A 26,809-nucleotide genomic window follows, 5' to 3' on the forward strand; every position below is an offset into this window, starting at 1 on the left:
AAAATGGGAGAGGAAGACACTGGAGGAGGGGTTTACATTGTCACACCAGCAACTTCAAATGGGGCAGTAAGCATCCTTATTATTTTTTCCTTTTTTTATTTTTATTTTTTAAGAGACAGGATCTCACTCTGTCCCCCAGGCTGGAGTGCGGTGGCGTGATTATAACTCACTGCAGCTTTGAAATCCTGGTCTCAAGCAATCCTCCCAAAGCACTGGGATCCCAGGCATGAGCCACCATGCCCAGCCAGCATCCTTATTTTTTTTTTGAGAAGAAGTCTCAGTCTGTCACCCAGGCCGGAGTGCAGTGGCATGATCTCGGCTCCCTGCAAGCTCCGCCTCCTGGGTTCACGCGATTCTCCTGCCTCAGTCTCCCAAGTAGGTGGGACTACAGGCGCCTGTCACCAGGCCCGGCTAATTTGTTTTTGTTTTTTGTTTTTTGATTTTTTTTTGTACTTTTAGTAGAGACGGGGTTTCACTGTGTTAGCCAGGATGGTCTCAATCTCCTGACCTCGCGATCCGCCCACCTCAACCTCCCAAAGTGCTGGGATTACAGGCATGAGCCACTGTAATCCTTATTCTTAAATCCTGAAATCCTTGTCCTTTGGTCTCCCCACCATCCTGGAGTTTCATTGAACCTTTACTTCATCCAGCCCAAGCCTCTCCCCTCTTCCTGGCTTCTCTCTTTTACCTTTCTCCTTTCTTCTCCTCTCTTTCTTCCTCTCTTTTAGGAACAAAAGCCGTTCATTCCTCTCCTTGTCACATACAGAGCAGCTTTCCCGCTCCATATCTCAGCATCTGACAGCCATGCTGACAAAGTGACCACATGCCCACTGGGCTCACCAAGACCTTCCATAAACCTAGATCGCGCCTTCCACAAGGGAAGTTCTGGTGTTCAATGTTAAGAAAGCAGCATTTCACCAACCCTGTGAGAGCCCAGGGAGGAATGTTTTCATGGGCAAGTAAATTTGGAAAATTGTGCACACTGAAGACCCCTCTTAGAGATTCACAACACAAAGGATCTTGTGAAGTGTCAAGTTCTCCAGTAAAGACTCATGTTTAACTCTGTGAAACACAATATTTCTGGAGCTCTTTGGGCCATGGGTTAATAAGGACACTGCTGATGACTTACAAAATATGCCTTAGAATGTGCACAGAAAAGGCCCAAGCCTGCCCAAGGAGACATGTGAGGAGGCCCTGGGAGCAGAAATACTGGAAAGAATGAGTCCCCTTGTTGCAGCAGGAAAGCTTTCCCTAGCCCAACCTCACCGAGTGACCTTGGGCCCATCCCATCTTCTCCGGGGCCTCAGAATTATAGGCTGGCTGGGCTTTGCGCTGTTCCTGACATTATTTATGACATGAGCCTGGTCACCCCTGTCCTATAACTGCCTCACAGAGGTGCTCTAAGGATAAATAAGTCCATTATCTGCAGAGTGCTGAGAGCTCCTTTGAGGGAGGCTTTACATAAATGCACAGTTATTCTTGTGCTTATATTAAGTCAGTTATCAACCTTTTGAGCCAGTCCAGTTTTCTGCACAGGTTGTATGGAATAGTAAGAGAGAAACAGGTGATGCATCCTCGAAACAAGTGGTGTTGCTTTCAGTCCAGTTTGAGATGGCATGTCTATACACCTCTGTGCACACACACCACACACACACACACCAGGGAGACACTCTGAGGATTCAATAGTTAAGTTAAACATTACTGTTCGTCTTAGTCCATTTGGTGCTGCAATGGCAGAATATCACAGACTAGGTAGTTTATAATGAGTAAAAATTTATTTTTCATGGTTCTAGAGGCCAGGAAGTCCAAGATCAAGGCAACAGCATCTGGCAAGGGCCTTCTTGCTGTATTATCACATGGCAGAAAGCATCACATGACAAAAGAGCAAAGACAGAGAGAGACAGAAATGAAACCACTCCTGCTAAACAAACCCACTCCAACAATAACAGTATGATTTCACTCATGAGAGTGAAGCCCTCATGATCTAAATACCTCTTAAAGCTTCCACCTCCCAATTCCATCACAATGGCAATTAAATTTCAACATGACTTTTGGAGGGGACAAACATTCAAACCACAGCAGTGTGTGAACTGCTATCAGATTCCTTCATCGCTACATGCTTTTGCTTTAGTCATGGGATTCTCCTTCTAAGATGTCTACACAGTCTTGTTTTATAGAAGAGAAAGCTGAGGCCAGAGGGGTGAAATGAATTCTCTGACATCTTGTGGGAATTGATGGCAGGATTGCGACAGGCGTAGCCTGCTGCTTTTTCCCCAGGCTTGTGTCCAGACATCCATGCGTGTGGTTGGTTGTTTGTTTGATTTGCCTTTTTGGAAAGCACCTGGTGCTCTCTCTACCATGCCATGCTTCCACACACATATTTTTACAACAATTGAAGCTACCCAACAAAAGATGTTGAATTGACCATTCCTAAAGATATTTGAGCAAAAGCCAGAATCTGTTGAGGATGCCACGGACAGTTGGAATGTGAAACCAGATGATTCATTCGTATACTTACCCTTCAACATTTAGTTCTCATTTTTTGTGTGTCACAGACTGTCTTATGTTTTCCATGGTAATGAACAAAACAAAGTCTCTATCCTTTTTTGAACTTACGTTCTAGTGGAAAGGACAGGTAATGAGCAAATACATGTATGCACTAATGACATATAATCATAAGACAGGATAAGAGGATAGAGAATTGCAGGGCTTGGAAAAGAGGAAGGAGATTGTGGTCAGGAGAGCCTCACTAGGAAGATGACATTAGAAGAAAGATGTGAACGTGAGGGAGTGGGCTTTATGAAAGTTGAGGGGGAATGCGGTTTCCAGAGAAAGGGTGCAGGAAGAGCAAGGGCTCTCAGCTGAATTCATGCCTGGTGTGTTGAGAAACAGTGAGGGGGCTTATATGGCTGAAGCAAAGTGTGCATGGGAGGCATGCAGGAGGAGATGGCCTAAGTCACACAGCAAAGAGGAAGTGGGTAAAGTTCAGGCCATGATGAAGACTGTTGCAAGGATTCTTCCAAAGCTGAGTCCATGACCATTTAGCTAAGTTATAATGTTGGGTACCACCAGCACCTGACTTCTATTTAATATAATTCTGCTAAGCATACTGGCTGAGTAACCTATGCCACTAGGGACTGGAAAAGCACCTTTCTCCTAGGGCAACAGCCCCAAAAGCTGAAATGAAAAGTCTCTTTCTATTGCCATCTTCTGCAAGGTAGCCTAACAATTAAATAGAAAGAACTTAGTTTTTTCTCCTCATCCTTCAATATAAAACATACCCTATCCAACTGTCTAAAATGTCCTAGCACTTGTAAAACACACCCGCTGTTTCTTTTGATTCTGTGGAATTCTCTTCCCTTTGTCAACACCTAGGCAAGACCAGAATTAAGCTTTTCATCTGAAGCAGAGTTTGACGTAAGCTTAGGGCACCAGATCTCTATGGAACAAGAAATGAATCCTTGAAAGCACCAAGAATATAAGAGAGGGACCCACACCAGAAGCAAGCGAGAGTATCACAAGGGGACAATGACTCCTGTGACTGTGTGCAAACTGGAGCAGGACTAGCAGCTGAATCTGAAGACATCTGACCTTGAGGGCTTTAATTCCTGTCCAAGGATGCCAGCAGGTCTCAGAAGTGGGGGTGCACTGCCCCTATGTTGTCCAAGGTTAGAGACACGAAAGCTCAGAGGGTTGAATAGATGACTGTCATCTCCCCAAAAGCCATGATATCTTTTCAACCTATCCCTTCCCTGTCTACAGCCAGTTCTGTACACATTCCCCGCATCTTCCTACACCAAGTGTATTAGTCTGTTTTCACACTGCTGTAAAGATACTACTCAATGGGACCAGGTGCAGTGGCTCACACCTGTAGTCCCAGGATTTTGGGAGGCCGAGACGGACAGATCACCTCAGGTCAGGAGTTTGAGACCAGCCTGGCCAACATGGTAAAACCCCATCTCTACTAAAAATAAAAAAAAATAGCCAGGCAGTGTGGCAGGCGCCTGTAATCCCAGCTACACGGGAGGCTAAGCCACGAGAATCACTTGAACCTGGAAGGCAGAGGTTGCAGTGAGCTGAGATTGCACCACTGCACTCCAGACTGGGAGACAGAGTGAGACCCTGTCTCCAAGTAAATAAATATTCAAAATAAAAAAAAAATACTACTCAAGACTGGGTAATTTATAAAGGAAAGAGGTTTAATTGACTCAGTTCTGCATGGCTGGGAAGGCCTCAAGAAACTTAAAATCATGACAGAAAGGGAAGCAGTTATGTTTTACATGGTGGTAAGAGACTCAGCAGAAAGCGAAGGGGAAAGAACTCCTTCTAAAACCATCAGATCTCGTGAGAGCCACTCACCATCATGAGAACAGCATGGGGAAAACCACTCCTGTGATCCAATCATCTCCCTCCTTTGACACGTGGGGATTACAGGTCCCTCCCTCTGCACGTGGGGATTACAATTCAAGATGAGATTTGGGTGGGGACACAGAACCAAGCCACATCACCTATCAAAGGTCTGTTTCCCCAGAAGTCTCAAGACAAACTCAGTGAAGAACTGGACATGAGAACAGTGGGAGGCTCTGCATACATTCTGTGTCCAGCTGAGCACAGCAGCTGTAAAGAAGACAGTTCGATTTCCTCAGGTGGCGAAGCATGGTGGAGCTGGACCTCCCACTGGACTGGGGCCTAGGCCCCTTGAGAACGGAGGAGAGAATCAAACTCAGTGGGGAAATGGGAACACTGAAATCAAACCTCACCAGCTGCACAGGTTTCCTAGGGCCGAGCTTGCCTTTACTGATTATAGAAACTTCATCAAACTTTGTCTAAACAGAAATGCACAACAGGAAGAGACGCATTTTTCATGGGCCACAGTTTGCAGTCCCCCTGGGAAGTGCTTCCCACACTTAGGGCCATGAGTCATCGACACAGACCCAAATTCTCTCCCCTGCAGCTCCTCTTTGCTGGGGAAGGTTGGGATCAGCCCCATGATGCTTGCTACAAGGAATACATGGTGACCAGCAGGGAAAGTGGAGAGTAGCTCAAGAGGACACACCTGTCTGCTCCTTCGGCTCTTTGCTTCTGAGTCAAGAGGAGTCAGAAACATCCACTCCAAGGGGAAGAACCTGTAACTGGATCAGCTACTGTGCTTTCAGAATTGCTTAGCTGCTGGGCACATGTGACCTGAGAGCATTTGCAATGTGGCTAGTCAGAATTGAGGCATGCGATAAGTGGAAAATACACCCTGGATTTTGAATACTATGCACAAAAATAAAAAAAAAAAAAGAATGTAAAATATCTCATTGATTTTTATATTACTTTTTTCATACTGCTTATATTTTAAATATATCAGGTTAAATAAAATTTGTTATTCAGAGTAATTTCACTTCTTTATTTTTACTTTTTTATAATGTGACTCCTAAATAATTTAAAATTGCACATGGGGCCTGCATTATATTTCTATTGTACAGCCCTGAACTGGAGGATAAACACCAATGAAAGAAACAGACAAGGACTACTAGGTCATTCCACTCTGAGCATGCCATGTATGGAAAGCATTTAATGACAAGTGTGCCTCATTTTACTCAGCAAACTTGAAGGTCAACATAAAGAAATGGGAAGACAGTAGGCCTAAGCACCAAGAGTACAGGCCTGGAAACTCCACCAGCCAGATGTGGGCCAGGAGAGGGAGTCAAACCAAAGCACAGCCTCCAATTAGCCCATTATCTCCCACGTCTTCCTCTCAGAAGATCTGGACTTTCCTGATGCAAAAGACCTCACGGCCAGCATTTCCTATCCAATCCCCACCTATGGCTGTTGTAGGCTTCTGAAAAATCAGAACAGATTGAATTGCTCAGACTCAACCTTTAGGGTCCTTTCTGGATATAGTGGGAAATGTGGGATTTGTGATTGGACAAACCTGGAGTCAGATTTCAGTTCTGCTGTTGATAAGCCCCACGTGCTTAGACAAGAAACTAAGCTGTCATTTCTTCCTATGTAAACTAGGTATTAGGATGCTGCAAAAGTAATTGCCGATTTCGCCATTACCTTTAATAAAATAATTTATTTTATTAAATTTTTGAATTTTATCTAATAAATTTATTTTATTTTATTAGTAATAAAATAATTTATTTTACTATTATTTATTTTATTGATTCTATATATTTATACATTTATTTTATTATTAATAAAATAAATCAAATTATTTATTTTTATGTATATTTATATAATTATTTCATTATTAATAAAATAAATCAAAGCTCCAGTAAAAATTTCACTGGATACATTCAAGTGCTTACACAAAACCTGGCACATAAATGGTACCTATTATGACTCTATGTTCCCTGAAACTGTATATTCTTCATTTTGTTGAATTAATCCCTATTTTAAATGCAGTAGAGGAGCTGGCTGCATAAAGGACACTTCCTCTAAGTCCCCATCAAATGGCGAAGAGTACTTCCCTAAGGAAAAGAACTACTCCCCAATTCCCTGTCCCAGCATTCTCCCATGCATTGGGAAACCCTCCTCTTCTCAATAATTAGTTTTTATGCATCCAGATTTTTTATACCTGAGCTCTCACATTTACCTCAAGTGAGGCACATGTGTATGCAACTCTCCATAAGGTTCCCAATGCATACCTTTTTCTGCATCCCAGCTGGCAAGGCGGAGAAAGAAAATTTCCGAACCAAGCTTTCCTCAAAGGCCTGGTGGGGCTGGGAGGGAGAGACAGCCCAGGAAGAGGTCTGCACAGGGAAGTGGAGAGAGCAAAGGAGGAAGAAAAACAAACACAGTTTTAATTAAACACAGTGTATCTAAATCAGGGAGGTATGCTCAGAGAGCAAGGAAGGGTGAAATGGAATTTCTAGAAGAAAACAACTTTCTTCACCTTCTTAGTCTCATTAACATTGAAATGAACCCCCTAAGGAGAAGGAGCCGGGCCCTACTGCAGGGGAGGAGAGAAAGCTCCCCTGCACCTCAATGGGGCTTTGTGCTCCTTGGCACTGGATCTGCCAAGACAGGGCACCTCTCCTGGAGCCCGCTCTTGGGGGCGTCTCCCCTGCCTGTGCATCTGGGGGCTTCATTCTGGCCATAGGAGGCAGAGAAGTGGGGCCTGTGTAGTGGGTGTCAGGGATGGACAGGGACTCTTACCTGGGCCCATCTAGCTCCCTTGCCTGGCTCTCTCTGCTCATTTGCAGAGCCATCCCCCATGCTGGGATGTTTGGGGTGCAGCAGGAATTGCCAGTTTCTGCAGCTCTCCTCTCCCCTGGCTCAGAAAACTTGACGTCATGCTTGCCTGGAAACCTACCTTCCAGTCCTGCCCATCCTGAGACCTGTGAGATGGAAGAGGTTCTAGGCCCACCTCAGGGTCTCAGCAGGTGAGTCTCACTTGCCGCTAATTTGGCCTCAAGTCTGATAGTTGAATGGCTCCCTAATCTCTGGCTGCTGGTCCCACCCTGCACCCAGTTCTTACCACAGGGCTTCTGTCTTCTTCCTTCTCTCTGTGCCAAAGCCTTGAAAAGTGTCCTGAGTCCCTTCCTTTCCTTTGTCACCACCCTCTACTGCCCCCTGAACATCAGCCCTGAGACTGGCTCTTTGCCAGGAAAAATACCCTGCCCCTTCTTCCTCACCCCAGTGCTTTTCAACACCTACTTGGAAAGTATTATAACTGCCCAATGGGTTCTCCTTGCCCACTGCCCAGATAGAGCTGATTTATCAAAACAGGGACTTGCAATAGAGAATGAGTTTAATACACATGGAGCCAGCTAAATAGAAGACTGGAGTTTTATTATTACTCAAATCAGTCTCCTTGAAAATTCAGAGGCTAGGTCTTTTTAAAGATAGTTTGGCAGGCAGGGGCTAGGGAATGGGGAATACTGATTGGTTGGGTCAGGGATAAAATGATAGGGGATTGAAGCCATCCTCTTGCACTGAGCCAGTTCCTAGGTGGGGGCCACAAGACCAGATGAGCCACTTTACCAGTCTGGGTGGTGCCAGCTGATGCATCAGAATGCAAGGTCTGGAAAATATCTCAAACACCAATCTTAGGTCTTAGAATAGTAATGTTAGCCATCAAAGCAATTGGGGAGGTTAGCAAACCTATGGCCTCTGACTGCGTGACTCCTGAGCCATAATGTCTAATTTTGTGGCTAATGTGTCAGTTTTACATAGTTCCGCCTATGTTCAGGAATGAACGAGGACAGCTTAGAAGTTAAAGGCAAGATGGAATTGGTTAGGTCAGATCACTTTCACTGTCATAATGTTCTCACTGTTATCATCTTTGCAAAGGCAGTTTCACTATTTGTCATCTCTTGCTTTGGCATAATGCCTGACCCACAGTAGAAGGTTAATAAATGTGTGTGAAATGGATGGATAATTGGATAAGTGAACCTGACTGGGGACTTGGGAAAGCTTCAGGTAGAACCAGCTTCGTGTACTTGAATGTCATCCTTACTCTGTGGCCTGCTAAGAGTCTCCAGTTTTTGTATGGATAATGCCCAGACTATGGCAACTTGCCTTGAAACCCCCTCTACTAAACAACGAAAACATATTTATAGCTATTGTTGACCTAAAAGGAAGAATCTGAGGCCACATTAGTATAAATAGAAAGGTATTTGGGCCAAGCTTGAAATTGCAACCCGGGAGCACAGAATCAAGTTGTCTTGAATATACACTCTGATTAATAGCAGTTACAAGTGGATTTTTAAAGGCAAAACGGGGGACAAGGAGTGGGTTGGTACAAAGTTGTTTGTCAGGAATTCTCACTGGTTTACAGAAATAACATTGATTAGTGATTGGCTAAACATTGTTAAGCAATAGGGTGTAGTTAATAGTGTCTGCTGTGGCATTATGAGGTTAAGTTATAGCTTATAGTAATAGCAAGCAGTTTCAAGAGAAGAATACGTAGCTCAAGGGGGAAGTAGGATGTGATTGCTGTCTCATTTTAATATCTCTCTGGGCCTGTTAATTAAAAGGACTCCCACTCCTCAGATAAAAGTTCTTTTCTTTTCTCACCATCCAGTAAACAACCAGTGCCAACACTGATGCTCAGTGAGACACTGGTCAGTTGGCCAGTCAAGTTTAGCCGCATCTTAACTGACTTGATCTGCTCTGCATTTAGAGCAGGGACTGGCCAGTACAAAGAAGATGGAGGAGGTGCTCCTCTAACTGCACTTCCCCCATTATTTGCAATTCAGAAACTTGCAGTGAACAACCTCATTGAACTGGCCATGCAAATTTCCTAAATATTTTCTAAATGAATGACCATAAATGTGAAAGCAAAGTCAAGGTCCCTGGGGCAATGAAAAAAAGTCTACAAGGAAAATCCACAAGGTAGAAGAGGGGCTTTACCCAGTATAACCCAAGAAGAAGAATCATAAAGGGAAAGTAGTCAAAACGAAGCTTTATATCATTTGGTTTTGCATATTTAATAAATGTCTGTAATCACATTTATTTGTATTTCATCTTGTTCCATTTCAACATCAAATTTTGATAATACATGGTGTGAAAATGGAAATTTTCAGCAATAAAATAAAGGTTCGGCACTATGATTTTTATATGAATAATTAGGAATAGAAATAAGACAAAATGGAGATTCAAAGTATCTTGTCTAATTCTTTGTACATATCCCTTCCAGAAGTCAAGATTAATTCTCCTTTCCTTGAGAGTGAGCTAGACATAGTGATTCACTTCTATCAAATAGAGTATGGCAAAAGTGATGGTATATGACTCCCAGGTCAAAAGAGCATTATGGCTTCCTCCTGGCTATATCTTGGATCACTTGCTTTTGAGGAAACCAGCTGCCACATGGTAAGAAAACTCAAGCAAACTTATTCAGAGGTCCATGTGGCAACAGCCTGCCAATAGCCAGAGAGGAACCAAAACCATGTCAGGAAGTGAGTCATCTTTGGAAGAATTTCTCCAGCCCTGCTCAAGCTTCAGAGGATGTCACCTTAGCCAATGTCTTAAATGCAACCTCATGAAAGACCCTCAGTCAGAATCACCGATATATAAGCTGTTCCCAAATCCCTGTCCCACAAAAACTGCAAGATAATAACCACTACACTTTGGGTAATGTTGTATAGAGCAATAGATAACTGATATAGAAGATGAGATACCTTGATGCTCCAAACAAGATTAAAACTGATGACCAAAGTTGTGGTAGACTTTTTCACACCAACCAGCAGCTACAGCTACTGTCCGAATGAAAAGAAAAACTTGCTTCTCTCAGCTTGTTGGCTGGGTCCTCTTATCCCACACATTAAGCCCATAGGGACTCTTCCATAGCCCTTCCTATGGGAGGGGCTATGGAAGATCTCCTAGCCAGAGATCTTTTCCACGGACTCAGACAAAATTTTAAAGAAGACCCAACCTGCCAATGAGTTAAAACATGCTGCTGTTATCACCATCACCCCTCAAAGCAAATCCTTCCATTTTTGGTCGTTGGGAGTGAAATTCACCATTCTATAGCCATAAAACAACACACTCCAAGAGCATCTTTTTGCCTTCCTAAGTTCTCCTATAAGATGGTAATACGGCTTAAGCCGAGTGTAAATTATTCAGTATACCTATTTGGGAAGCAGGATATTTCTAGGGGTCATTAAAAGGTAGGAAACCCTCCTTCTGAACTATGAATAACTCCCTTTAATTTTATATATATGGCAGGGACAGTTAGAGACAAGAGAGGACCTATGATTTCCACGTATTGAACTCTGCTCACATGAAGTTCAACTATATCCCCACCGCCTCCCTCTTTGCTTGCTACTCCTCCAGTTTTTGCACATGTAAGATGCCCTCCTTCTGAGTCCCTTTCCTAATGGCATAGCACAGGCAGCTTTTGTGAGTAGCTACTTCTCCTCCCAGCAGGCAAAAGAATGTCTGTCCTAGTGAAAATTAACTAGGGAGGCCAAAGGCTTATAAATTGCCATAGGACCAAACCAAATCCACTTTCCTGCTTTTTATATAGTATCAGCAAGATCAATGGCATTTGTTCTGAGGCCTGACAGGTATTAAATTCATCTCATCGTGCTTACTTTGTTTGTCCAATGAACATGCCTAACAATAACAGAGAAAAGACTCCTCCAAAGCCCCAAAGAAATCCAAGTCTGCATCAGAGTCTGTATATCATGGTTAGAAGTGCTCAGTGAGCTGCCTGTCTATTTCTTCCTTAAGTATTGCCAGCACTGGGGTTCCTGAAACTCTGCATTTTAAATGGCATGAAATGGAAGGATAAGTTTGTAGTGAATAAGAAGAAAGAAAAGGAATGGGCACTGATTACGTGGCTACTATGTAGTAGTTATTGTACATGTAATCCTCACAACAATCCCTCTAGGGGAGTCATTACATTGCCCATTTTACAGATGAGGAAACTGAACTTCAAGGTAGTTATTTGTCTTAGATGATGTCTTAGTCCATTTGTATTGCTATAAAGGAGGACCTGAGGCTGGGTAATTTATAAAGAAAAGAGGTTTATCTGGTTCATGGTTCCGCAGGCTGTACTCAAGGCATAGTGTCAGCATCTGGTTCTAGTGAGGGCCTCAGGTTGCTTGCACTCATGGTGGAAGGCAGAGGGAGTTGGTGTGTGCAGAGATTACATGGTGACACCAGAGAGAGAGCAGGAAGTGCCAGGCTCTTTTTAACTACCAGCTCTCACAGGAACTTACAGAGTGAGAACTCACTCCCCACCCTTCCAGGAAGGGCATGAATCTATCCACGATGGGTCCACCCCTATGACCCAAACACCTCCCATTAGGCTCCACCTCCAACAGCAGGGATCATATTTCAACATGAGGTTTGGAAGGAACAAACATCCAAACCATCACAGACAACACATTCAGTAAAGTGGTAGAAACAGGACTTGAAACCAGATCCGAAGGCAGAGTCTATGTGTTTTCACTAGAGCCTTTTCAGATTATAGGAAGGAAAGACTGAAGAGGCCCGGTGAGGGTGAGAAGTGAGCAAGGGTTCAGGGACATAAAGAATGCACTTAGCTTTCAAATAATCCACAGATTTTTGGCACCAGCTACATGAATGCTTGGTAGATTTTTCCTTAGTGGTTTCCTCTATTTGTGAGCTAACCCCTAGTCCTATAACCAGAAAAAATAACGGAAACAATCTTTTCCAAATGAGGTCCAAATGAGAATCATGGATATCAAGAGGTTGTTGGTTGAGCCAGTGTGTGAGTCTAGTGACCCCCAGCACCTAAATCTCTATGCTGGGTTCCTATTCTTAACACTCACTGTGTGCATTGCAATTCTTTTGAAAGAACAGAAGCTGTTTCTTTGTGAAAAATAAATGGCCATCAAATTAGTTAAAAAAGATACTTTAAATTGTGAAGGTTTCAAAATTATACTAAACTCCTTATGGAAATGTTGTTAGGGGAAAAGTCAGAAATCTACACAAACACACCTTCCTTTGTGGGGGTAAATTAGGGAATTATAAATAATCTTGGGATGTATGTTTTCCCAAAATGTAGATTGTGTTCTATAGAACCATCCCCCCCCCCACCATTGACTGCAGCGGGGGATACACAGAGGAACAAGACATGATTAAAATCTCTGCCCCTTGAAATACAAATGAAGACTCGAGAGCCGCGTGAGAGCTGGCATGGGACAGCATCTGATTAGTTACCACAGGGGAGGAGCGGACAGTAAGTTCCGCACATCCAGAGGGGACAGACCATTCAGCATGGGTGTGGAGGCCAAGAGGTTTCTATGGAGGAGGTCAAGGAAACAATCATGAATAAATTTTAGGCATAGATGGGGTGAGACAGAAGGACGAGAAGGAAGCCTTCTTGGTGTCACATGCATGTCTAGAGCCACTCTTTCTGTCCAAGCTCTACACCGCTTTATCAGTATATTGGAAACTCTCCAATTAAGCAAAAATCATTTTGAGGACATACATCTTACAAAAGCTATTACAGTTGTCCCTTCCTACCCATGGGTATCATATCCATGGGTTCCTCATTGCATCCATGGATTCAACCAACCACAGATTTAAAATATTCAAAAAAAAAATGAATGTCTGCATCTGTACTGAACGTGCACAGACTTTTTTTCTTGTCATTATTCTCTGAACAACACAGTGTAATAACTATTTACACAGCATGGACATCCTATTCGTTATTATAAGTCATCTAGAGATGATTTACAGTATGCAGGAGGATGTGTATAGGTTACATGCAAATACTACACCACTTTATGTAAGGATCGCGAACATCCATGGATTTTGGTATATGTAGGAGGTTCTGGAACGCATCCTCTACGGATACCAAGCGATGACTGTATAGTGTTGGACATATAGTAAGTATCCAAAACCTCTTTTGAATTGTAATGTTCCAGTCCTTGAAAGAGTGTCCTAATATTTCTGTATATGCGTGTGCGTGCACTTGGCATGTGTGCGTTTGATGTGTAGATAGGTGGGTGGAATGTCCGTCTTTCTAGAAAAGCTGAGGTTCAGGGAAGCAGAAGGACTCCTCCATCTCTGCGTCAGTTCCCAGGCCCAGGATGTGCACTAGCATCGCCATGGCAATGTTGCTCAGTTGACTCTTCCCCAGTAGCTGCTGCAAGGTTCTCTTCTGTCCAAAAGCAACCACCTGGACAAACTAAAGCAACTCCCTAAATGCCTCTCAAAGATTTTGATCTCAAAGAATGCGGGGGCAGGGGAAAGATGATTAAAATAATTAGCAAATAGCTCTCCACTTCCAGATCCACAAAGCCAGGAATCCCATTGGCCTGCAGTGTTGCTGAAGTAACCTCCCCAGGACTCTGACCGCCCAGACCATCAAGGCCAGGACCCCACATAATGAAAGCACCCAGGCTCCAAACCCTGGGCACCTCTCCCCTCTGATGGGCGTGAGACTATAGCTGAATATAACTGAAGGCTGGAAGAGAAGTTATTATTCCCTAAAGAAAAGCCTCGGAAAATGTCCAGTGGCTTCTAGGCCGGGTCTCAGCAGATTCCAAAGCCACCCAGCATCCCCCCACTGCCAAGGGCCTCCCACCTGTCCCACGCTGGCCTGGCTGTCAAAATGGATGCAGATTCTCCACTGCCCATCTCGCCTTCCTGGCTGAGAAATCACCAAGATCTACACCCTAATTGCTCTTTAAAAACAAGTTACACTTTTCACTTCCTGGAGTCTGCCAAATGGCTAGTGGGGAAGAAAAAAATGTAAAGCAGAAAAAGTGAGAAAAAACAAAGCCACATTATCAGGCAGCTTTGATCTCAAGACTGTTTCATTACTGCACTCTGGGTTAAAAGGAGAAGGAGGAAAAAAAGCAACACTTCAGGCAGGAAATGTCTATTATTCAGAAATGTAATATAATTATGTGCCTGCACGGCCCGTTTATCAGCCGGCGTTTTCTGGGAAGGATGTGGTGGAGTTAGACACATCGTCTCCTTTCCTCACCAGATCCCTCCCACCCTACAGCCCCTTTCTCCCCCCTCTTCCTTTTTTTTTCCTCCAGGACACTTCCAGTTTCCCAGGTTTCGTGACCACTTACATGTCTTTCCTGAGTGTTTCTATATAGCGTAGGAAATTGGGTAATGAAAGCCGAGTCATACATTTCTGCTTTATGTTTCCAAAGAAGCAAGTGTGACTGTCAGGTTTACAAAAGATTGTTTATGTTCACTGGCGTGAAATGGGGAGCCGGCGTTGGGAGCAGAGAGAGAGAAAGGCCGGCCAGGCTGGGATGACAGCGGAGCATTCATCGTCCACGCTACAGCAGACAAAGCACGGTCCCTGCCTGACAGGGACCATAAATCATGGGCGGGAGTTGCTGTACCTACAGCTTATACCATTCCAGATGACAAACACACAATAATCCACATAGCACAGGCTTTCTCCTGCTCGCCTCTTCCCCACCCAGTGCCTGCTCTCTCTCCTCTTCCTCACCTTCCTCCCACTGGCTTCCCTCATATTTTTCCTTGCACACCCTGGGGTTTCCCACTCCTCTCTCCCCTCTCCCTGCTCCTGGCTGCCTTTGCCTCTTCTCTCCCCAGCTTGTCTCACTTCCTTCCTTTCTCCTTGTTCCTTGTCTACCTCCTGCCTGGACTCTTTTTTGGAAGAGTCACATCTTTTTTGGAAATGTCTTCTTTGTTCCTCTTCTCTGTTTCTCCCTCTTCTGCCTCCCTTCTTCTGCTCCTTGTTAATCTCCCTTTGTATTTGCAACCTTTATTTCCTTTTTTTTTTTCTATTTTTTCTTGCTGTCTCTCTCCTCTACCTGACCCCTGCCCTCCTCTCTCCTTCCCTTTCCTCTCCTCTCTCCTCTCTCCCTCATCCCTTCCGGCTTACCCATAGCCCCAATCTGCTAAGAATAATTTGCCCTCTATCCTGCAGATCCCCTTGGTATGGAAACAAAGAGAGGAGAGGGCACATTCTCCAGCAGTGGGGGCCTCAGCACTGGAGCCATGCTGGACCCCAGAGGGAGGCCAGTCCTGGGGACAGGACAGGGGCTCTGGCTTATGACCACCTGACCCAGGCTGGGCTTCCTCCCAAGCAGCCCGAGCAACATCCAAGTGCCAGGGCAGAACCACAGCCAATCCACACAGCAAAGGAAGAGGCAGTGTGCACAGTTCCATGTTTATGAGTTGGTTCTTCTTCCCCAGATCAAGGAAACTGCTTCCTCACTTGATGCTGTTGCTAAGTTGTCAAGGGTTTATACTGAGGCAACTCCAGAAAGGCATTTTCAGTATTGGTACCTGCTCTCGGTGCGCATGACTGTATATGGGAAGGTTGGCGAGGCAAGGAGGGTGTCTGTGTGTCAGAGCTCCCCTCATTTCACAGTGGTGCCAGAATTTTCAGCAAGAGCCTTGATATGAAAGATGAAATCTAAGAGGCTTCTCGTACACACCTTGTTCCATCTGTTTACAACTCAGCTCCCTCTGAAAGTTGAGTTATAAGGAAGTCCCCTCCCCCATGCCCTCTGTCCCCTGAAAAACACCCTCCTTTTCCCTGAGTAATGAGATTCTTGTGAGATAACAGGTAAAGTGAAGATAAATCATTTTGATGATTTTCGCTCAAGGATCCCTGGATCAGGGTTAGGGGCTCATTCATAAGAGGACTAGCTTGGTTAATAGCTCATTTCTGATTTAACATGAAGCACTGGGGTCATTGTTTACAATCTGAAATGCAATCTAAGTTTACATTGCGGTTTATCCAGTATTTTAAAATGCCAAACTACTTGTACTCAAGAAATCATATAGACTCAGTCTTGCCAGGCAGCTGGAGCCTCAGACTTCTGGGACCCAAAGAGGTTTAGCTCAAGGTATAAGGAGTAGTTCACAAGAATGGCTTCCAGCTCCTAGCCCAGGGATAGCTGCAGATGATCTGCCTGTCAGAGAGTGGGCTGTCCACACAGCAAGCCAGAGACCCTCACTGTGTTTGCCTTTTTTTTTTTTTTGAGACGAAGTCTGGCTCTGTCACCCAGGCTGGAGTGCAGTGGCGCAATCTCTGCTCACTGCAAGCTCCACCGCCTCCCGGGTTCACGCCATTCTCCTGCCTCAGCCTCCCGAGAAGCTGGGACTACAGGTGCCCGCCACCATGCCCGGCCAATTGTTTTATATTTTTAGTAGAGACAGGGTTTCACCGTGTCAGCTAGGATGGTCCCGATCTCCTGACCTCGTGATCCGCCCACCTCGGCCTCCCAAAGTGCTGGGATTACAGGCCTGAGCCACCGCGCCCAGCAGTGTTTGCCTTTTAAGGTTTGCGCAACCTCACAGTACAACAGGAAGAGTCCATTTGACTCAGAGCTGGGCATGAGCTGGAGGCGGGGAGGGTGGTGGTCTCTCAGGAGGTACTGGGATCCCACTAGTCCTTTTTCCCCAGAGCTCCTGTGGCAGTCTGCTGCCAAGATCCCGCTGAAAGGAGAATGGCCCATGTTGAAGAAAATTGGGTGACCACATTCTAGGATAATTAATGGAGCCTAGTAAGAAAGAAACCAGCAATCAAGCCAGACACGGAAAACGATCCCTCTCATGCCTCCTCCGTGAGCTGTAACTTGCTGGAAAGGGAAAAGGACTACCTGGTTGGACAACCCTTAAATCTATGCGTCCTAATTAACGGAGGATTTAATTCATCAAAGTGACAGCGACTCTATTTATATCATCTCCTTCAACAGGGCTGAGGGTCGGGCTATGGGGTTTCTTACTTTTCCCTTTCCTTCTTCCTTCTTCTCTCTCTCTCCTCTCCCCGCTCTCTCCTCTCCCTCTGCCCCCTTAGCTTTTCTAATAGGGCCATGGCAAGATTTGAAGAGGAGGGTAATTTCAAGAATTGTTCCAGCATCTCCCTGAAGTCTTCTTAATAGACCCCCTCAGCCCTCCAGTTTGGCCTGGAAAATAGCACAGGCCTGTTCCAGAAGCAAGGATGACAGTGAGTGCTGCCCAGAGGCCTGGTGGGGGAAGGGAGAGGGCCTCCCCGCAGGCGGGAACATGCATCACATACCACACCACATGCCACGCTGTCACGGATCACACAGCAGCCCTGGCAGACCCTCAGAGAGCCCCTCATTTTACGGATGACGACACTAAGCTGGGAAGAGAGGGAGTGCCGTGCTCAAGACTGCGCAGCTAATCATGGAAGAGCAGGACCCAGGCGTCCCAGGAACCAGGGTTCCCCCTCCGCCCCCCACTCTGCTTGCTACCTCCACACCTCCATGTGTGGCAGCTGCTGAGAACACTCCCCTGGTCAAACAGCTCCCCACTGTGCTGGCTCCTTCCTGTGGGTGGAGGCGTCCTCTTCTGTAATCATTTTTTATTAGTATTAACTCTGCGAATTGTCATTGTTAAAAATAGTTACCGTTTATGAAATACTTACCATGGGTGAAGCCCTGCGCTACGTGTTTTCCCTAAGTTAATCTTCTCAATATTATAAGGTGGGTACTACCTTCTCACTCATATTTTAAGATGAAGAAACAGCCTCAAAGAGATTAAATGACATGCCCAAACAGAAGGTGACTAACCGTTAAGCCCATTCTTCTAGCCACAAGCTATAATGCCACTTTTAAATCGAAATGACTCCCAGAGGGCATTAAATTAAGCTCTTTACATTTTCCTGGGGATGAATGCAACTGGAACTTTGTGTTCAAAGAGACGTTTCCCCAGCCCAGAGCTTCCTGCCACTGGAGGAAAAAGCAAAGCTTCCCCCTCGTCTCTGGTGTGTCTGAGGCTCAAGTTCTGCTCTGGCAAAGTAGATTCCAGGGTAAGGGGGATCTCCTTGTAAGGCCAACACGCATCACGTAGCCAAACTGCCAGGTAGTGGGCAGCAGCAGCTGTCCACAGGTCACCCCCAGAGTCCACAGAACCTTCTGGAAAACATCTATTTCCATCCCTTTTCTTACTCTCAATATAGAATTCCACCCAGGCTTGTCCCAAGCTTGTAAGGGCCCATGTTGTAGCTGAATTAATTGGGCCTATTAGAGTCCAGAAAAGAAAAATGAGTCCCGGTCCCTTCTACTCGGGCCATTAGTCACTCACTGCAGAATCCTAGGCCCAAAGAACAGTTCCTTTCCCAGGAAGGACAGAAAGTGGGGGTGGAGAGGGAGAACACAAAACAAAATGCCAGGAGGCCCCTATGCAAGGGAGTCCCTTTCTTCTAGTTGGGTCGCGCTCACACCCCATCCGTCAGCACCAGGATGAAAGGCCTATAAAACCAACACGGCGCCTGAGACTGTATGAAAATATATATCCTGATGTGTCAGGAATACCTGGCGCGCCTTTAACCTCAACTTCAGATGAACCAACATGCCTTGGAGCACATTTATATGCAAAGGCATATAATATGTCCCCTGTATCTAATTATCTGTCAACCTGAGGCAGTTTGTTTTCCAAATCGGCCTCTCGGCTGTGACTTTACGAGGTCATAAAGAAAACGATGCCACTCTGCACTGAAACGCAAGGAGAGCCTGGATCAACAAATTATACTCCTTAATGGTGTCTCTCGGCCTGGAGAGTCAGGCCTGGCAGGGAGAAAGGAGGCACAGACCCACTTCCCTGCTCCCTGCCTTCTGCTGAGGAGCAGAGAAAGGGGTGCATGAAGCATGAGGTAACCCTAAGAGGCCCCATAGCATCAGACTCAGGTCAAGGCTGAGTAGAAGTGATTTCCTTCTCCAGCTCAGCTTCCTCGGTTTTTCAGCTCTTTATGTGCAACGTCTGTCTGCAAAGTCTGGACACCTCCGGAGACACGACCGAGCTGGATGTCTCCGCAGTCTTCAGTATCACCTCGGGCCTTCCTGAATTGTCCTGTGCGCTGGAGCATCTTTTGCTCCTGGGATCCCAAGGATTTTTGGTTGCAGAGGGGAGACCTTTAATCCATTCCATGTGCAGCAGCTTCTGCCTTCAGGCACCCAAACATCAAGATCCTGTATTCCACAAAAAAGTTGGTTGCAGCCAGGTGCGGTGGCTCATGCCTGTAATCCCAGCACTTTGAGAGGCCGAAGTGGGCACATCACCAGAGGTCAGGAGTTTGAGACCAGCCTGGCCCACATAGTGAAACCCCGTCTCTACTAAAATACAAAAATTACCCAGGCGTGGTGGGTGGCACACGCCTGTAATCCTAGCTACTCGGGAGGCTGAGGCAGGAGAATCACTTGAAACCGAGAGGTGGAGGTTGCAGTGAGCCGTGATCACGCTGCTGCGCTCAAACTAGGTGACAGAGTAAGATTCCGTCTCAAAAAAAAAAAAAAAAAAAAAAAAAAAAAAAAAAAAAAGTGTTGCTTGGAAGATACTTTATTCCGCTGTTGTATCTGGGAGAAGAAGGCTTAGGTGACTCCCTTAAACTTCTAAGCAAGAGGAGAAAATTTATCCTCCCAAAGCAGGGAAGGTAGGTGGCAGCAACAGCAGCAGGAATGCTTTGTGCTCAATCGCTAGTGAGGCCATCTCTCCCCTGCCAAGCTCAGCACCACATGCGCGCGCGGGCGCGCGCGCGCACACACACACACACGTGCACACACAAAGCGAGAGGGCGGAGGGCTGGTCTCGCACACAGTCTTCAGCTCCTATTAGTCCTCCTCTGATCTTTAGCAGATTAATTAGGAAGTTTGTCAGAAACCAGCGGTGAACTCCAGCCGCTCCTCTCTGGGAGTGGTAACAGTGCCAGCAAAATCTAAGCTGCAGGAATTCCTCTAGCCACGCTGCTCCTATGATTAATGATAGAAAGGAATAAAAAAAGAGGGGTCAACAGCTGAGTGCAAAGCAAGTTGCTAGACAGGGAGTAATTAAGATACTTGGGTAAATATGATTAATAAGCTCAAACTGGCAGGGTGTGCAGTAAACAAGGACTAACCAGATGGTCCCCTCTCTTCAGAGAAGGCTGGGCACTTAGAAACAAGGGGGAACGGGGGTGGGGGGAGATTGAAGGAGGAGGGAAAGAAGGGCAGCTTGGAAGGTGTGATTGCAACGTTACTTTCTTTAGCTGACCCTATCTAGAGGAAAAGGTTGGGTCCCCCGGGAGGGATCAGAGCAGGGAGGTGGCTTGGAGAGGCACTCCGCCGGCCTTCTTATCACAGGCACCAGACACAAAGCTGGACATAGGATTCTTGCTCAGACTCAAGGCTGCACTTCTTTTTTTTTTTTTTTTTTTTTTTTTTTGAGACGGAGTCTCGCTCTGTCGGCCGGGTTGGAGTGCAGTGGCCGGACCTCAGCTCACTGCAAGCTCCGCCTCCCGGGTTCCCGCCATTCTCCTGCCTCAGCCTCCCGAGTAGCTGGGACCACAGGCGCCCGCCACCTCGCCCGGCTAGTTTTTTGTATTTTTAGTAGAGACGGGGTTTCACCGTATTAGCCAGGATGGTCTCGATCTCCTGACCTCGTGATCTGCCCGTCTCGGCCTCCCAAAGTGCTGGGATTACAGGCTTGAGCCACCGCGCCCGGCCAGGCTGCACTTCTAAAGCTGCTCTGGTCTGACTCCCTTCTCCCACTACCCTTTCCCCACCACCGATTCCCTGCTTTTTCCCTCGTTTACCAGCAAGCTGCAGACAAGACATACAGTGCACAGGTCAGTGTCACCACATTCATTCACTCTGGCTGCAAAGTACCGCGCACCCCAGACCAGGTAGCTTCAACAACAGAAACATGCTGTCTCATGGTTCTAGAGCCCAGAAGGTCAAGGTCAAGGTGCAGACAGGGTCAGTTCCCCCAGAGCGCTGTGAGGGAGCATCTATTCCAGGCCTCTCCTCCAGCTTCACAAGGGCTGCTGGCCACCTTTGGTTTCGCTTGGCTTGTACACATGTCGCCCTGGTCTCTGCCATCATCTTCTCATGGTGCTTTCCCGGTGGGTGTGTCCTTGTCCAACTTCCACGTTTTTATAAGGACACTGGTCAAACTAGGTCAGGGCCCACCCTAATGACTTCATCCAAGCTAATTATAGCTTCAAGGACACTATTTCCAAATAAGGTCACACTCTGAGGTACCAGCAGTTAGAACTTCAACATATGAATTCGGGATACACAATTTAAGCTTTAGTAGCCATTTATAAGGTTTGAAAGCAAACCAGGTCCTACTCAGAACTGACTTGGGACCCAAAAAAACACAAAGCTGTCATAGCAATGTTGGAAGGAGGATGTGGCAAGGACCCACCCCATCTCTCAGCTCATTGCTAAAAACTATGCCTCTCCTAAGTCCTAAACAATGCCTTAGAAAGTGCATCCTTTGATGTGTGATGTCAAGGAGACAGCTGATGCTTCCAGAGATGATGTTGAGAAAGAACCATGGTTGGGTGTCCCCTAAGATCCTGGTTAACAGGAAATATCTGCAGGTCCCAGAAAAGAAGACTCAAAAAGATTGACCTTAAATAACTGGAGAAGTGCTAATACATTTCATCTGCAGCTATGGGCGGCTCCATGCAAAGGACAAGGCACTGCTGGGGAGTCGTAATTAGATCCTGCTCTAAAGGAGCCTGCAGTCTGTATTCCTGCATTAGTTCCCTGTGGCTGCTGTAACAGATGGCCACCTACTGGGTGTCTTAAAACCACCGACTTATTCTCTCACAGTTCTGGAGGTCAGAAGGCCAAAATCAGCATTGCTGGGATGAAATCAAAGTGTCAGGGGGCTGTGCTCCCTACGGAGGTGCTGGGGGAGTCTGGTAGCCCCTACATTCCTTGGCTTGTGGCCTCATTCATCCAGTGTTCAAGGCCAGTGTCTTCACATTCACATCTCATGTTCTGTCTTCACATTGCACTCTCCTCTGTGTGTAAAAGCTCCCTACGCCTCCCTTGTGTAAGGATACATATGATTTCATTTAGAGCCTGGCTGGATAATGCAAAACAATCTTTCCATCTCAACATCCTTAACTTAATCTCATCTGCAAAGACCATTTCTTCCCAACCTTCCATAATTCCCATAAAATTTTCTTCTTCCAGTGACTTCTCTCAACGGATCTGCGTGGAACTAGATGGCCCAGTCTCTTCCTTGCTCTCACAGATAAGGAAAGCCAGGCCCATGGAGGGCAAAGTGTACCTCTTCTCGGAAAGTCCAAAGTCAGGGTTGGGTGAGGACTTCGTGGGGACTCAAACTCTTCCTATAAATCAGTTCCCTATCTTTTGTATATCACATATCTATTTTAAAATATTTTTTAAAGAGGGTGTTGAAAATGATAGGATTGCCAACTTTTTTATTTGGCCAAGTAAAAACATTAAAAAAAAAAAACAGCTCCCATATATTTATACTTCTTAAAGAAAGACATCTTAATTTGAAAAAGCAAAGTAAGAAAGATTAATCTCAGAACAAAGTATAGTCCTCCCAAAAAGACGATTGGCAACTCCGCACCCTCCGCACGCTCCACATTGGTATTCATTTTATTGTGCCCAAGGTTGTAACAATTCATTAAGGGCCTGCTATTGAAAAAAATCCTTCCGTGCACCATAAACCTATTTTCAGTGGATGATTCAGTGGGGCTTCTCCCAAGGGAAGTGCCCACAAATGTGAACTCCACAGAGACTCAGGGGAGAAAAAGGAGGAGCTTCATCAGCCCTGCTAAGAGGAGGCCTTGTTCTCATCCTCCTGCCCCATGGGAAACATTCTCAAGCCCCAAAGGCAAGTGGGGCACTGGCCAGACCAGGCTAGGGCCAACCAAACCATGCAGCCCAGCCGCCAGGGCGCCCGGCCTCCTCCCTACCTTTGGCAAGTCACAGACCTTTCTCTCAATTGCAGAGCTCAGCAAACATCCTCAGAATGTTTCTTGCATTCTGGGATTTTGTCTTCACAGAGATGCACTTAGTAGGAGTGTGATACTCTGGCTGGTGAAGAACTTCCTGGTGTCTTCCTCTTTTCCCCCTGAAATAAAGTAAAGTAATTATAGGACGGGTGTGGTGGCTCACACCTGTAATCCCAACACTTTGGGAGGCCGAGACGGGTGGATCACCTGAGGTCAGGAGTTTGAGACCGGCCTGGCCAACATGGAGAAACCCCGTCTCTACTAAAAATACAAAAAATTAACCAGGCGTGGTGGTGCGTGCCTGTAATCGCAGTTACTCAGGAGGCTAAGGCAGGAGAATCACTTGAACCCAGGAGGCGAAGGTTGCAGTGAGCAGAGATCACGCCATCGCACTTCAGCCTGGGTAACAAGAGTGAAACTCCATCTCAAAAAAACTTTTAAAAAAGTTTTAGAAAAGTAAAGTAATTATAAACCAAAAAAAAAAGAACAGCGTCTTCACAGAATAATACTGTGGGAAAGACTTTCTATTGAGAACTTAACTGCCCTTCCAAAATGGCAGTCTCTACCGCTTTCCTTGCTAAATGCTTTTCTCCCAGACAGGGTGACAATTCTGATGTGAAGTCCCAAATCTGACCAGTGAGCATGTGTGGGAGAAGCTCAGCAGACATCTAATTTATCCCCATAATGACACGGGGAATATGTCCTCCCTCTCTCCGGGGCATTACCACTTGGCAGGAGGAGATTTTATTCTCAATAGCTCGTTTACTTTCCTCCCAATTTGTCATTTGTAACAATAGAATCAGAATCAAGCAGATGAGATCAGATGCTGTACCAAGTCAGGAAGGATGCAACCTCACAGTCTCTTACAGAGTGGCCAGGACAGGGCAGCCACTGTCATCACCTGGCTACCTAAGGCTCTGGGCAACCTTCTCACCGAAAGGGCTGTGACAGCAGTAGAGCAGTGGCTGCCAAGATGGTTGGATCACTTCACTCTTTAGTGCAAGATGAGGACCTAAGCTCCAACCAGCCCCCTTGAAAACTTAAAAAAAAAAAAAAAAAAAAAAAAAAACTTTTAATTAGGGAAATGAGCACAAGAGAATCAACTCGACAAAAGTATGGGCACCAGATGTATGCCCAGCACTGCACCAGGCCTTGGGGAGGCAGAGTTTCTGCCCTCAAGGAGGTCACTGTGCAGGAGCATGATGCTGGATACCCCCAAGTGCAATGTAAGGGCTGTAATAAATGTGTAGAGTGAGCATAAGCACAGAGGAGGGGCTCTGTTTTCAGTGTGGGTTCCCCAGAAGCAGACTCCAAAGCAAAGCTTCAAGTACAAATAGATCATTCGAAGTCAACTGAGAAACCACGGATAGGGGAGTGACAAAGTAACCCAGGAGAGGGAAGGAAGCCAGGCGGGGTTCATTGTCACCAGTTGCTACTCCAGACAGGAGGAGCTCAGCTCCACAGGAGACCTCTCTGGGCTATCTTGCCTCAGAAACACCCTGTCCAGGGGTGGGGAACCAGCAGTCATTGGTAGAGGGGTTTCCTAGGGAGGTAACCCCCAACATTTTCAATCTGCCCCATGCAAGGGCAGAGTGAGCAGACAGAGAAAGCCCTCAGGTAGAGCAGCTGGTGCTGGCCATTGAAAGTCACACTGCCTGTGCAAATATTGTAAATGCCACAGGGATCCGGGTGCAGCACCCATGGCAGCTACTATAGACACATGGGCTCCACCTAAAGTGAGTAGGAGGTCAGGGGAGGCTCCAAAGGAAAGTGGACATTTGAGTTGGGCCTTGGCAGATGCACCAGTGATGGCTAGCGAGAGATGTGCAGAGGGTGTCAGGGAGGGAGGACATTTGTTCCCAAGTAAAGGGAAGGGGTGAAGAAAGCAACAGAACCTGGGAAGTGCATGATTTGTTTCAACACCTTCAGGTGGCATGGGATTCTAGCTGTTGTGTAGACAGGAGGCCCAGCCAGGCAGCTGGAGAGTCTCAGAGAGGCAGACCAGGGCTGGACTGTGAAGACCTTGGCATCTCCTGCAGACATGCAGGGAGCCATCATGGCTTTTAAATAAGAGAGAGACAAAGACACAGGGAAGTCTTCACGAACTTGCTAGTCCAATGACGGGGAGGCCGTGAGGACTTCGCATGTTCTCTGCAGGGCCTGAGTACACTGAAGGGAAAGAGAGATATCAACGTAAGGCTCGACTGTGGTGGGTGAACACATGGACTCAGTAGCACTAATGAAACTAACTCCTCGTAAAACAAACAGAAAACAGAAGCATTTAAATGAATGAAAATAAAAAGGACTTTCCAAATTGATGATGTGCATCTGGGTGTGTGAGACCCCATACTCCTAGCCTGCAACAGGCTCTTATTTCAAGGCACGCTGGACTTGTCCCCATGGGAATATCTGCTGGGCCAAGATGATCAGAGCATGGCTGCAGTCACCATCGCCTGAGCCCCAAGAGCTGGCATCAGTACCCATGCTGCTGGATTCAGACCACCTACCTTTGCAGGGGGTAGTGGTACAGGGACAAGAAATTCCCTGTCAAAAAAGTTTGCCCTATGGTTTTGTATATCATCAGAACAAATTGAGTTAAGGAAAGAGAAAAAGAATTGAAGGTTTACCCAATGCTGAGGCACACCCGTTTTCATTCATTCTAGCCAGTCATGGACATTACTGATGTATCACTCAGATTTCATTCCAGTTGCTCCATTGTAAAGCCAGTTGGCTAGAGGCTTTATTGAGATAATACCCTCACAACTGCTATCACAAAGTTCTAAGAAGGACTACCAATTTCAAAATAGAAACCAGCAAACGAAGTTAGTAGAGATCAGGTCTGGCCTTGAAGGCTTCTCTACAAAAGAGGCCTGTGGTAGGCAGACTTCTAAGAGGATGCCTACTGATCTTTACTTCCTGGTATGCACTTCCTTGTAAAATATCTTCCCCTTGAGTGTGATATGGATCTAGTGACTCACTTCTAATGAACAGAATACAGCAAAAGTGATGGGTTGTCTCTTCAGAGATTAGATTACAAAAGGCTGTGAGTTCTGTCTCATATTCACTTGCGCGCTCTCTCTCTCTTTGATGAAGCAAGCTGCCATGTGGTGAGCTGTCCTACTGAGAAGCTCACATAACAAGGAGGGCAGCCTGCAGCCTGCAGCCACGGAGAAACTGAGGCCTACAGGGACTGAACCCTGCCAATAACCACTTGTTGAGCTTGGAAGTCAATCTGCCCCCAGTTAAGCTTGGAGATGACTGCAGGCCCAGCACCTTGACTACAGCCTCACGGCCAACCCAGAAGCAGAGAGCCAAGCTAAGGGATGGCCAGATTCCTGACCCACAGAAACTATGAGATAATAAATGTGATTTGTTTTAAGTCACTAAGTCTTGGGGTAACTTATTACGTCGCAATAGATAAATATGTTCATTGTCATTTTCTAATATTATTTTCAAGACATTTTCTATTATATTTTGTAGTATATATATTATTTTCTAATATTATTTTCTAGACATATTTTCCATAACTGTTTTCTAGACATATTTTCTAATATATTTATTAGAAGAGACAATGAAGGGAGACACACTCAGAAAGATTAAGACCAAAAGAAGGTTGAAAGTCTTGCTGTTGGTATAATACATCTTGGCAGGGGTGAGCCTTTCCATGGA

The 26,809-nt window shown here is 45.9% G+C and overlaps 1 long non-coding RNA gene across 1 annotated transcript; it reads left to right on the forward strand.

Moving 5' to 3' along the window:
• Positions 1 to 6,977: 6,977 nt before the first annotated feature.
• Positions 6,978 to 26,523, forward strand: LOC141407510 (uncharacterized). Its single transcript, XR_012416911.1, has 2 exons — positions 6,978 to 7,376; positions 26,234 to 26,523. It is a non-coding gene; the product is annotated as an uncharacterized lncRNA (long non-coding RNA).
• Positions 26,524 to 26,809: the final 286 nt, after the last annotated feature.

Source organism: Macaca fascicularis, chromosome 8 (genome assembly GCF_037993035.2).
Source record: "Macaca fascicularis isolate 582-1 chromosome 8, T2T-MFA8v1.1".
In the NCBI taxonomy this organism is placed as follows: domain Eukaryota; kingdom Metazoa; phylum Chordata; class Mammalia; order Primates; family Cercopithecidae; genus Macaca; species Macaca fascicularis.